The sequence below is a fragment of the Clinocottus analis genome, unplaced genomic scaffold, assembly GCF_023055335.1.
Source record: "Clinocottus analis isolate CAN_PGR_092001 unplaced genomic scaffold, fCliAna1.0.p SCAF_92, whole genome shotgun sequence".
Lineage (NCBI taxonomy): Eukaryota > Metazoa > Chordata > Actinopteri > Perciformes > Cottidae > Clinocottus > Clinocottus analis.
In genome coordinates this window covers 38921-52500 of record NW_027176254.1, presented here as the reverse complement: position 1 = coordinate 52500, position 13580 = coordinate 38921, and the positions used below count along the sequence as shown (strand labels likewise).

The window sequence follows — 13580 nt, the reverse complement described above, 5'->3', positions numbered from 1 at the left end:
TCGTAGCTAAATGTTTGGGTGTCGATGTCGTCTTTGATTAGTGTAGAAAATTGAGTGAAGTACCGTAAAACTGTGACCTGAACGTCTGAGTTTCTTTAGAGCTCCATGTGAGGATTAGTTATCATAACTCTATAATATATAGTAGCTATGTGGCAAAAGCCTTTTTAAACAAACTATTATGTACGGTAACTGCTTCTTTGGCTTTAACTTTATATTTTATATGTGTGTGAAAGTCTCAAACTTCCTGTTGACAGTCCATAAAACAAACAAAAATAGATCAACACTTTTTAATATATGTAATTTCAATTATTTTAATAATACGTATGTCTTTACAATTTACATGGCATGTCTGTATTTTGAACAATTTAAGCTAAATACTTTGTCACATTTGCAATAAATAGCTAATATTTTATAGTATGAAATCATTGATTATAAATAAGGCCGGTTATTTTTAAAACAACTGATGATTGAAAACATATTTTATAATTTATTTATTTTTTTAAAGTTCAGTATTAAGACTGTGGAGTATCCTGAGTAACTCCTCACCTAAAAAAGACCCATAACACTTAAATAACACAAACATTTTACCATTTTCATTATGTCTTATATTGAACTGTACTCGATACAGTACTGTATCTACAATAATGTACAGTTCAAGGGTTTGCCTAACAACACCCTTAATATATATATATATATATATATATATATATATATATATATATTTATATATATGTATATATATATATTTATATATATATATGTATATATATATGCATATATATATATATATGTATATATTTATATGCATATATATATATATATGTATATATTTATATATATGTATATATATATGTGTGTCACGCACCACTAACCAAGCCAATGCCCTTGTGTGTGTGTGTGTGTGTGTGTGTGTGTGTGTGTGTGTGTGTGTGTGTGTGTGTGTGAATACGTGACCATAAACCATTAAGATTATAAATAAACACACATTGGTTTGTTGTTATTTGGGTGAACTGGCCCTTTAAGGATCAGAAGCATTACTGGATGCATGGGGAAGAAAAAAAAAGTGACTTTCATCATTAGCTTTTAAATATTGCTCTGTCAATCAAACACGTTTGATACGCCCCCCTTGGCAGCGGTGTTTGCTGCACGCTTCTATAAATATATATAAAAGCATTGTAGGTGTTAATGATGAAAGCGGGGCCTCTTTATGCAGATGCAGCAACGTTAAAAAAGATCTGGCATGTTAGACATTTCTCTCTCTCTCTCACTCTCTCTCGCTCCGTCTGTCTGTCTCTCAGTCCTCCCATCCTTGATGTTCGACTCCCAGCGGTCTTCTTCCAGTCAAACCACCAGTGGGGGGATATCACCCGTTTCCTTACATGTCATGAGCGGAGCGAGGATGCAATTTTTAGTGCCAAAGAGTTTATTTTTTATATATATATATATAAAGAAAAAGTAGGCCAAGAGCATTTTTTTTTAAAGGCGGAATGACAGTGAGACTCAGAGGAAAAGACGAAGGAGAAAAAAAAGACGTGAAAACAAGTTTCCATCATTTTTGTGACGTTTTGGTTGTTTGTTTGTGGGACAACCGTCACTCTTGTTTCACGTGGAAAGAAAACAAACGGATGACACGAGGACAAACTCTTTCTCTTTGCTGCTTCCTCTCTTCTTCCTCTTCTCTACGTTCACGAGCGCTGCCTCTGGCCCAATTCAGTGTCATCACATTTAAAGGCAAACGATCAATACTCAAAGTTAGGTTGCATGTACAACGCATACAGATGGACATAACCAACTTATATTTAAGCAATAAGGGACGAGAGGCAGTACTGTATCGTCAATAATGTACTGTTCAAAGGTGTTGTTATGCCCGACGCGCAGCAGAGTGCCGGCAAACCCTTGAACTGTACTCCAGGCAGTACTGTATCTACAATAATGTACTGTTCAAGGGTTTGACGGCCAGGCGCACCCTTAAACAGTACATTATTGACTATACAGTATTGACTCTCGTCCCTTAATGCTTATATATAAGTGAGTTATGTCCATATGTATCTGTATTTGCCTAAAAACCCTTGAACTGTACTTGAGGCAGTACTGTATCTACAATAATGTACTGTTCAAGGGTTTGCCGGCCGGATGCACCCTTAAACAGTACATTATTGACGATACAGTACAGCCTCTCGTCCCTTATTGCTTAAATATAAGTGGATTTTGTCCATATGTATCTGTATTTGCCTAAAAACCCTTGAACTGTACTCAAGGCAGTACTGTAACTACAATAATGTACTGTTCAAGGGTTTGCCGGCCAGGCGCTCCCTTAAACAGTACATTATTGACAATACAGTACTGACTCTCGTCCCTTAATGCTTATATATATAAGTGAGTTATGTCCATATGTATCTGTATTTGCCTAAAAACCCTTGAACTGTACTCGAGGCAGTACTGTATCTACAATGATGTACAGTTCAAGGACACTTATATTTAAGCAAGAGGCAGTACTGTATTGTCAATAATGTACAGTTCAAGGGTTTGCCGGCCGGATGCACCCTTAAACAGTACATTATTGACGATACAGTACTGCCTCTCGTCACTTATTGCCTAATACAAGTGGGTTATGTCTATCTGTATCTGCCTCAAAGCCCTTGAAGTGTACTTGAGGCAGTACTGTATCTACAATAATGTACTGTTCAAGAACACTTATATTTAAGCAAGAGGCAGTACTGTATCGTCAATAATGTACTGTTCAAGGGTGTTGTTAGGCCCAACACGCAGCGCAGGGCCCTCAAACCCTTGAACTGTACTCGAGGCAGTGCTGTATCTACAATATTGTACAGTTCAAGGTTTTGCCTAACAACACCTTTAAACAGTACATTATTGACGATACAGCACTGCCTCTCGTCCCTTATTGCTTAAATAAACTACACCCCTAGACTCACTCTCAACCAATCAGAATGATTGATTTGATCCACTCGTATTATAATAATAAGTATGCTGTACTTAATTCATGAGAATAATGTTGGGTGTTAGATTATATATACAAAAAACATTTTCTGACACTTTCCTTCAGGCTTTTTATGTCTCTCTGGTGTGTAACTGCCATCAAAGTCAATACTCTGTCCCTTATCTGTCTAAAGTGACTCTCTCACACACACACACACACACACACACTTTCTGACAGAGTTTTTTTCCTGAAGTTAGATATTAGTTATCTGTCAAAAAGAAGAAGATGACACTTCGATAAAAAAAGTGTAGTTCACTGGGGAAGCAGAAACCCAAAATGGGGTCGCGATACAAAAAAAAAGTTGTTTAAATGCAAGCTAACTAGCTAAGCTAGCTGGATGGGTCCAACAAACACATCACATGTTTCAGACATTAGGCCACGCCTCCTTCACCGTGTGAAACGAGAAGTAAACTTTGATTTATTTCTGAGTATTCATCACTTCCCTGTTGCTGTTTGAACCCAAGTGACGATGTTTTCCTGAACTTAACTCGAGTTTCGTTGCATAAACGCCGCGAGTTGTTTCCTGTTAAGACAGAAGTTTGTTCTAAAAGACTTTTGTTTTGTTTGCGTGCAACCAGAGCGAATCAACCGTGTTGCTGGACCTCGGTTGGACAACTCATGAAAGCAATCAGGAGCAACTTCACAGTCAACCGCTGGGGGAGGATATGATGCAATACCAGTTGCAAAATGCACAAAACCAGCAAAATTGGAAGCAACTTTCAAAATGTTGCTCGACAACAGCAACAGTGGTGGAAGCTCCACAGGTTCCCGTTGATCAATAGTTTTATTGGCTTAAACTGTTCAGCCTCCAGTGAAAAGGGGACGAAAACAACCTTTTGTGTCCTTCAGTTTGTGGGAATCGTTGAGAGACTCACAGCTGCTGCAATAAAGGGGGAGGAGCCAAAGAAAATGTTGATTTGTGTCATGTTGACGATCTGCAACCAGAAATATTCTGATGGGAGTGAAACTGCAAAGAAGAGAGAGAGGGAGGGGGGGAGGGAAAGAGAGGGAGGGGGAGAGAGTAAGGAGGTGGGGAGGGGGAGAGAGAGAGAGAGAGAGAAGGAGGGAGGGAGGGAAGGACAGGAAGAGAGGGAGGGAGGGAGAGGAAGAGAGAGAGAGAGGGAGAGAAGGAAATGGAGGGAGGGAGAGGGATAGAAGGAGACGGAGAAAGGGAAGGAAGGACGGAAAGAGAGGGAGGGAGAGGGGGAGAGAAGGAGGGAGAACGAGAGATGGAGATAGAGGGGGAGAGATGGTGGGAGGGAGAAAGAGAGAAAGAGGTAGAGAGAGAGAAGAAAGAAAGAGGGAGGGAGGGAAAGAATAAGGGAAAGAAGGAGAGAGAGAGAGAGAGAGAGAGAGAGAGAGAGAGAGAGAGAGAGAGAGAGAGAGAGAGAGAGACAGGACTGTGGTGCAACAGGAGATGTTTCACGTTGGTTTTCTCGTCCAATTCACCCAAATTACCGACGACCGACTCCTGAAGCGAAGAGGAGGGTGAGATGGATGAAGTGTGTGTGTGTGTGTGTGTGTGTGTGTGTGTGTGTGTGTGTGTGTGTGTGTGTGTGTGTGTGCGCGTGTGTGCCGCGACAAGATCTGTCAGATACACTCTCACACACACACACACACACACACTCACACACACTCAGCCCTCTGAAATATTCACGAGCCTCATGTGGGGGAATCTCTAAGGATTATCCCCAATAACCTGTTTAACTTAATCCTTATCTCTCACACATGAATAATAAATCTCTCTCTCTCTCTCTCCCTCTCTCTCTTCGAAGGAGGACTGAGAAGTAACGCCTCTCTCACCTTCCTCTCCATCACCCTCCCTCCCTCCCTCCCTCCTCACACACTCACTCCATCTGCTTCATGAACACGAGCCGGCTGCTTCCTCTGCCTCTCCGAGCGTCTTTGAGCTGTTCTGACATATGCGCTCCCTCTCTTTCATTTTTTTACTCTTTTTTTTTACTCTCCCGTCTTCCCTATACCGATCCCCCACCTCTCTCTCTCTCTCTCTCTCTCTCTCTCTCTCTCTCTCTCTCTCTCTTCCCTCCTCCCTTGCAGGACAGGATAAGGAACGGTAGCAGGCTGCACCAGCGGAAACTGACCACAATGACGGGGAGAGGAAGTGGGCAGCGACCTGCATGAGAGAGGACAGCTTGTGGTCCAACACTGGACGAGGAAAAAAACTCACATCAGAGGCGACAGGACGAGGAGGGAAAAGAGCCAAAGAGACGCGCAAAAGAAAAACCCCTCAACAACCTGGAAGATAAAGACATTCCTCTGATAGAAAACTTTTTAAAAAGCCTGTTTGAGAGAAGAAAGAAGCAACAAGAAGAAGAGCAATTACCTCCGGAGTGAACTCTGCTGTGTCTGGGATTCACTCTCATTCAAGGGGAATCAAACCCTCATCAACACAGACGTGTGTGTGTGTGTGTGTGTGTGTGTGTGTTTGTGTGTGTGTGTGTTGTGGAGGATTTGTACAGTAAAAATCTGGTGGAAAAAGAACCAAGAGCAGAGGAATCCTGCGACACCTGCTGCTCTCTCTTCAACATCAGAAAATAAAAGAAGAGAGCGAGGAGGAGAAGACGTCGTGGTGCTTTTTCTTTTTTTTTTTTTACTCCCCCTCTCCTGCTGAGCACCGACCACCTACCAGCCTCTCATCTCCACCACAAACCGGCCACAACAACAAAGTCTCGCCTCAGTTTTGAGCGAGAGAAAGGAGAGAGAGAAAGGAGAGAGAGGAAGGAGAGAGAGAAAGGAGAGAGAGAAAGGAGAGAGAGAAAGGAGAGAGAGAAAGGAGAGAGAGAAAGGAGAGAGAGAGCACCTTGAAGGATTTGGTTCTTCATCTTGTGCCACAAAAAAAAAAGAAGCAGAAAAAGAGGTTTGATTCCACTCGGCTTGGACCATCTGTCTGTGGTGAGTTTCCTTTCTTTTTATGTCTCGGGAAACACTGATTGTTCATTTTCTGTTACGTGTGTGTGTGTGTGTGTGTGTGTGTGTGTGTGTGTGTGTACCAGTTTGCATTGATGCCGAACAGTCGTGTGTATCGACACATCCAGACTTTAAGAGTCTGAATGGGATTGAAAAGCAGCGAAATGTTTCACCCAGATCCTTTATGTATATATTTTTTAAAACCGCTCCAAGCTACTTCCCCGTCCCCTCCAGGGGGAGGCGCTGACGAGCACAGGTTCAAAACAACCGTCAAGAATAACTTGAAACGACGGTTCAAGGACGGCGGCGGCGGCGTCCGCGCCCGTCACGCCGATGGTCCCGGACAGCTCGGCTGGAGATTTGAACGCTGTAATTGAGCGAAGACGCGCCGCCGCCGCCGCGCGGAGGCCATTAAGGCGATGGCGGACGATCCGGAAAAAGAGCGGGAAATGAAATGAATCCACCGGGGGTTCTTGCTGTCAGGGGACGCAGCGGCGATGAAGTATTGATGGTGATTTCATACGTCTGAAGTGGTGGAGCGGTGTGGTTTCAGCTGAGGAGATGGCCTTGAACAAAACATTGAAGAAAAGCAAAAGAGGAAATGTTTGAGAGGCAATCAGATCAATGGCGCTTCGGTTTAGTGGCGTTTATAACATGAACTGTTTCTGTGTGTGTGTGTGGGAATAGTTGTGTGTGATGTTTTGCTTTTTCTTCTTCGTGGGATCTGGATCCCGCGGCCTTCCAGAGGTGATTTGATTTGGTTTTGTTACGTCGAAAAGCTTTTGATGCAACTAAACCCAGTGGTCTAATTCCTGGAGAGGGAGAACTATCAGTGGAAATCCTTTGGGTGCCATCTGGGAGACCTCACCCTGCCTCTCACACACACACACACACACACACACACACACACACACACACACACACACACACACACACGCACACACACACACAAGATCCATGATTAGAGGCATTCATTCAGATACATGTCAGACTGGCTGACAGGCTGTCCAGCTGTGGCGACGTTAGCGCAGCTGATTGCAACTGAAAGACAGTCAGGGCTTTATATTCAACGACTGACCTGTATATATATATATATATATATATATATATATATATATATATATATATATATATATATATATTCAATGTTTAACTGTAATGTACTTGGACGTTTCCCTGATTGCTACTGCTTTTTTTTAAAAGCTGCAATCAGAGTGATTGAAGAAGAAAAGGGAGACATAATCGTGCAACTACTTAAACGATATTTACGTGATTTATCAGATGATTCGCTCGGCGCCGTGAGCACAGACAGCCTCCTCGTTTTCAGCCTCCTTCAACATGTTCCTTACTCTCGGCGCCTCGGGCAGAGTCCAGGAGGCCGACAGCTGAGCCCGAAACCGATGAGAACGACGCGGCGAAGGCCTTAAATTGTGTTCAGATGTGTGTCGGTTATTACTGTCAGGTTCCTGAACGCATCGCTCACGTCACCGTCAGGACACCTGATTGGTCTTCATGTGGGGGAAGGAAAATAGAATTAACTGGAAGACGCTGGAACGCCAATCAGAGCGCGAGGAAACTCTGTGACATGACGGCAGTCAGCGAGGACACAGTGTGTGTGTGTGTGTGTGTGTGTGTGTGTGTGTGTGTGTGTGTGGCGTTCCTGGTGTGACTTGCTGGCAGACAGATTGTGAGAAGCTGCTTTGTGATTAAACATGTTTTAATCTCAGCAGCAGACACTCTGCTGCGTGCGGCCGTCACGCGTTTGAAGCTGTGGATTTACTTCCTGAGTCATAAGCGCAGTTTCCACGCTGACTTCTTTATTTATTTATGTGCAATTTGATGGGAACCAAAGCGAAATTAGATTTTTTTTTCAAGGTTGCAAAATGAAGGTTTGAGGTTGAGGTGTTTAAAAAAAAATTAAAACTCCTTTGCTGAATAAATTCTGACATATAGTGAACACTTATTTCAAATATATATATATATATATATATATATATATATATATATATATATATATATATATATATATATATATATATATATATATATATATATATACTTACCCAGTTGAAATAAATCCCTGAAGACCTCGTCAGCCACAGAGACGACCTCTTCTTCCTCATCTCCATCTTCTCCTTCTCCTCCTCCTCCTTCTTCTTCTTCTTCAGTAGATCACCGCCATGCGCAGCCTGCAGCGCCACCTTCTGCCAAAACTACGCCATAGAGGAGTTTATTCACGTTAAACCAGTTGATGGAAACGTGACAAATTCGTATTTCACATATTTTTTTGCACCATTTCTAAAATTTACTTGAGACTCCAACAGAAAACACACAATATATATATATATATATATATATATATATATATATATATATATATATATATATATATATATATACCCAGCGCGAAAGTGTTTTGTTTAAAAACGTCAATATCTTTTAGTCCAAAAGTGGCACTTGAAGTCTGTCCTAAATGAAAAAGGTTCATCCTCTGGGGACCAAGAGTAGACACCTGTTCAGGCTACTTTTCAGGTGTTTCGTTCAGGTGTTTCGGTGGTACAGGAAGTCTGTCCTGAATGGACAAAGGTTCATCCTCCCGGGAGCATGAATGAGCTCAATGAATATCACAGATTATCTGCATAGATTTCCAATATTTCTTTTGTACATTGCTGATAGAGTTCAAGGGGACTTTAGGATTCATCCTGTAAGGACAGTGACCATGACAAACTCACAAAGTAACACACTCTTCATGCTTTAAGTTCATCAAAGACACAAACACACAATCCTCTCGAGGTCGTGGCCAGAGGGCTTGTTGTTTCATCCATTAAATCAACGTATCATCTACTTGGAGCATTTTCGTGCCAATCAAAGCAAAATGGCAGTTTTTACTTCTGTACATCGACTCACATCAATATATTCGAGCTTGTTGACATTTTTTCTGGCTCCATCATGAGAGGACGAGGTCCCCGATCTTCATTTCTGTTTCGTGAACTCAGATCGACACCAAACGCCTTTCATTGGTTCGTTCGAGTTAGCTTGGCGCTCAGATTCTCATCATTTCGGCGTCGGCTTCTCGTCGCCGCTGCGAGGATCCGAGTGACGGGACGTCAGACGACGGACGCTACGGAACGACCTCGTGCTTGAAAAGGTTCATATATAATGTATTGAAATACTAAATATACCCGCGGATGAACTTCGGCGACCACGAGAACGTGGACGTCTCGTCGGCTCGTTTCTCCGCTTTCGCCTTCAGGTTGAGTGAAACTAGGTCAGACCTGTCTGCCAGTCACAAAGCATCCCGGAGAATGACAACTGTATCTCAGCGTCTGCTCCTCCGTCACACACACACACACACAGACACACACACACACACACACACGCGCACTCCCTCAGCCCGTGGGCAATGTACAGATGTAATTACAGATATTTTCTGGGTGTTATTTATTCTTCGTTCCTCCTGAAAGATGCCTTTGATAAACGATGCCATAAATAACGGTGTATAATCCCAAAGTAAGATTTGCATGCGTGACACTTGCAGTTGAGTTACATAAATACCAAAAAATAATGACAGATTTTAACAACCGTGCAAACAGGAATATGTTTAAACTTTACGTGCGTGGGCTTGATCACACATTTGAGACTTTGCGAGTCACAGCAGAGGACTTTTAAAAGTATGAGAACAAGTTTAATTGCAACACCCAACTACAAAAAAAAAAGGTGTTAAATTGGCGTCTTTATGCTTCGCTAATTCGCTTTTGAGGTGAGGCGGAGAGAGAGTGATGAAAAAGAAAGAGGTGAAGAGGAGAAGGTGAGAAGAGGGATGACAGGCAGGGAACAGAAATAGACGGCGAGGAAGAAAGTAAGTTTGAGTTTTCACCTCCAGTGATTGAACCCGGAGAGGAGCAGGGAACAGAAACGATGGAAAAGAAGGAGGCGGAAGGACGAGAAGCGAGAGACATGCCGTCAGCGGCCCAGTGCCAGGAAAGGGCGTGTCCGCTCCCTCCCGTGACCCCCTCATTAACGGACATTTCCCAGAGGGCATTGTGTTTACACTTCCTGCTTCTGATGAAGGGGAAGCAGCGACACGCCGGTCAGCCAAGAGGGAAATGCACTTTTTGAATGAAATGCCCTTTTAGGGAAAAAAGCCCCCCAATGGGTTTGTCATCACAGACATTACCGTGTGTGTGTGTGTGTGTGTGTGTGTGTGTGTGTGTAGGCTGTTGTTGTATACGTGTGAGTAAGATGCTGTATGTGATATGAGTCAAGCTGTCCGTTAATTGTTCTTTAAAGCCCCGGGCAAAGTTCATATTTTTGACGGATGATAAAAAAGTTTTATTGTATTTTTTTCGTCGTGTGGAGTTTTTACTTCGTGACTTCATGTCGGAGGAAGAAGTCGATGCTCCCGATGGTCTTATGCCTGTCATTGACTTCAACATTTGTACACTGAGACAACTAAAAACCACCGACGGGAACACACACACACAGACACACACACACACACACACACACACACACACACACACACACACACACACACACACACACACACACACACACACACGTTAATGTTTGATCGATCTCTCATCCTTTGATTTTTTTACGCAGTTACTTTTTATCACAACATTGCTCACATTAGATACAGTAATATACAATATTTTACAGTAATAAATACTATATTACAGTAATATACAGTATATTACAGTATGAAACAGTAATATACAGTACGATATAATATACAATATGTTAGAGTATGGTACAGTAAAATACAGTTTGATACTGTAATATACTGTATATTACAGTAACATATAATATTTTACAGTATTGTACAGTAATATACAGTAATATGCAGTATTTTACAGTAATATACAGTATGATACAGTAATATACAGTATGATATAATATATAATGTTACAGTATGATACAGTAATATAAAGCCAAAAAAGAAGCACTTGAAATAAATGTGTAAATAGTCAGAATTGGTTCTCTTGTAAGAACAACCATCTTAACACACTTCAGTTTGATTCAAGGTCACAACATTAACACCTTTTACACAACATTATTATACTTCCTGGTCACATGGTGACTATAATAATCCTGATTGTGGGTTGACTGTGTCGTCAGATATCGTTGTTTCATAACCGGTAAAACATGTTTTGCCTCTCAATCTTTTCGTTACACAGATCACAGATTCTGCTTGTTTCACTTTCCTTACTTTCATTTCGAGTCATTGAAGGTTTTCATGTTTTTGGAACATGCGTGTGCAGCGGGACGGGCTGTGTTTGCTTTGTTAATCCAGACCGTGTGGAGGGGGGGAGCATGTACGTGGTGACGCACAGCGAGCGATCAGGCGGAAAACACGGCAGGTCTTCGACAGCGGCCATGAGCCACGGCGACGCGTTTCATCTGAAGCAGAAGCGTGGCTCTGTTAATGGAACTAAACTATTGAAAAGCACGACATAAAAAGAGCCAAAGTGAGCTGAAACGCGTGGCCTCCACGGCTGGCGATGAAAGAAAGGAATGACCTTTAAAGATGTTTCCATTGGAGGAAGTATGCAGGGAGACCGACGGCGGTTAACTGTAACATCCAACCGATTTGCCCTTTTGGGGAATATGATGCATCAGTTTTATTTATGTGAGAGTTAATATTTCATCCGCACGGTACAAGTTTCATCAAAGATAAAAAGGAGAACCCTCTTCGCATCGTTCCTCTTGTTCCTGACACCCTAAACCACAACAACAGGAACATGAGACTCTTTTTGTTTTTTTCACGTAAATGGTGGTCGATGGTCGAGGCAATGATATCTCAGACTTAAACATATCTGCAATGAAATTATTGAAAAAATACACTTTTTAAGGATTTAGACCCTGCATCATATCCACCGTTTACCCCTTCAGCATTGGCAGTCATCCAGTTAATAATATTTTTTGCACATTAATGAGGATCAGAATATAAATACGGCTGAATGAGAGGTCGCCGATAAGGCACCGAGACACCGCCGCTGCTTTTAACCAGTGTGTTACGTTCCTGTGTGTTGTGAAGTAGAAAAGACTGGCTCAGTGGTTAGCGTGCCCGTGGTTAGCATGCCTGTGGTTAGCATGCCCGTGGTTAGCGTGCCCGTGGTCAGTATGCCTGTCGTTAGTTTTCCTGTGGTTAGCGTGCCCGTGGTTAGCATGCCTGTGGTTAGCGTGCCCGTGGTTGGCGTGCCCGTGGTTAGCGTGCCCGTGGTTAACATGCCGGTGGTTAGTGTGCCCGTGGTTAGCATGCCTGTGGTTAGTGTGCCCGTGGTTAGCATGCCTGTGGTTAGTGTGCCCGTGGTTAGCATGCCCGTGGTTAGCATGCCTGTGGTTAGTGTGCCCGTGGTTAGCATGCCCGTGGTTAGCATGCCTGTGGTTAGTGTGCCCGTGGTTAGCATGCCCGTGGTTAGCATGCCCATGGTTAGCATGCCTGGGGTTAGTGTGCCCGTGGTTAGCATGCCCGTGGTTAGCGTGCCCGTGGTTAGCGTGCCCGTGGTTAGCATGCCCGTGGTTAGCATGCCCGTGGTTAGCGTGCCCGTGCCCGTCTTTCAATCAGAGGATCAGTGGTTCGAACCCACGTCGTTGTGTCCTTGAGCAAGACACTTAACCCCTCTTTTCTCCCCGTTGCTGTGTCCACGGTGTATCGAGCAGAAATGTAAGTTTTGCATAAAAGCGTCAGCTAAATGAAACGTAAAAGATAAACGCGATGGGCGAAACGGAGACACACATCCACAAATAAACGGCATCAATTCGTCAAGTTAACTCAGTCTATACAAAACAAGTATTGCTTTGAAATAATGGAGCTGGGAGAAAACAACGTAGTGAAGTTATTGAGTAAGAAGAAGAGCTGCGAGAAGGTTGTTAGCAAGTGAGATTAAGACATTACTAGGCTAAGTACTTTGTTGTTAAATTCAGAGTTATAGTCAATATCAACTGGCACTCCACATCCATTCAGAGGTCCACAGTAAACTGCAATAAAAGATGCTCTTCTGTTAATTAATTTAGTCTTGAAAAGGAAGCTAAACAAAGAAAAAACACAAGAGGAGAAAATAAAACCCCAACAATAGGATGTGAACCGAAGGCCAGCAAACCACTGTCGGGTCTTTGTTTGAGCTGATTTGTGGGGAGCCGTGTGAAGAGGTCACGGCAGGTCAGATTAGGCCATTAGAGGGAGAAGACTTTGTGCCGGTATAATCCCCTCATCGTAATCTCTCCGACTCCCTCCCCGCCGCTAATGGCTGGAAGACAATAAGATGCGCTAATCTGACCACAGGGATAACGCGGGGCTGCGCGGAGATATCTACTGGAGTGCAGAGCATATATATAGACTAAAATGTTTTGAAGATTATTTCCCTGGCATTTCTGCTTTATTAGATAGAGCCCAGTGGGGGGAGGCCGGGACCACGGGGGAGACAAAGTATAGCGGCCGAGAGGGGGTGAGATAGGGAGAAAGGAATGAGAGGGAGAAGCTAGCAAGACGGCTGGTGTTTGTGTGCATTTTTATTTTGGTTTAATTGTGCGAAAATGGCCCGCGGGCACGAACTAGTGATGCAAGGCGGTGAAACCTAATCAATCGAAAGCCATTAATCAGTTAAGGTGCAAGTTTGGTTTTATATTTTAGAAGTGACTTCACCAGATT

At 43.0% G+C, this 13580-nt stretch overlaps 1 protein-coding gene across 1 annotated transcript in view; it reads left to right on the top strand.

Moving 5' to 3' along the window:
• Positions 1-5073: 5073 nt before the first annotated feature.
• The window catches only part of cdh5 (cadherin 5), a 38499-nt gene continuing 29992 nt past the window's right edge, over positions 5074-13580 (top strand). The window contains exon 1 of the mRNA XM_068570858.1: positions 5074-5911. The gene's annotated coding sequence lies outside the window, so the exon portion shown is untranslated. The remainder of the gene's footprint in view (positions 5912-13580) is intronic.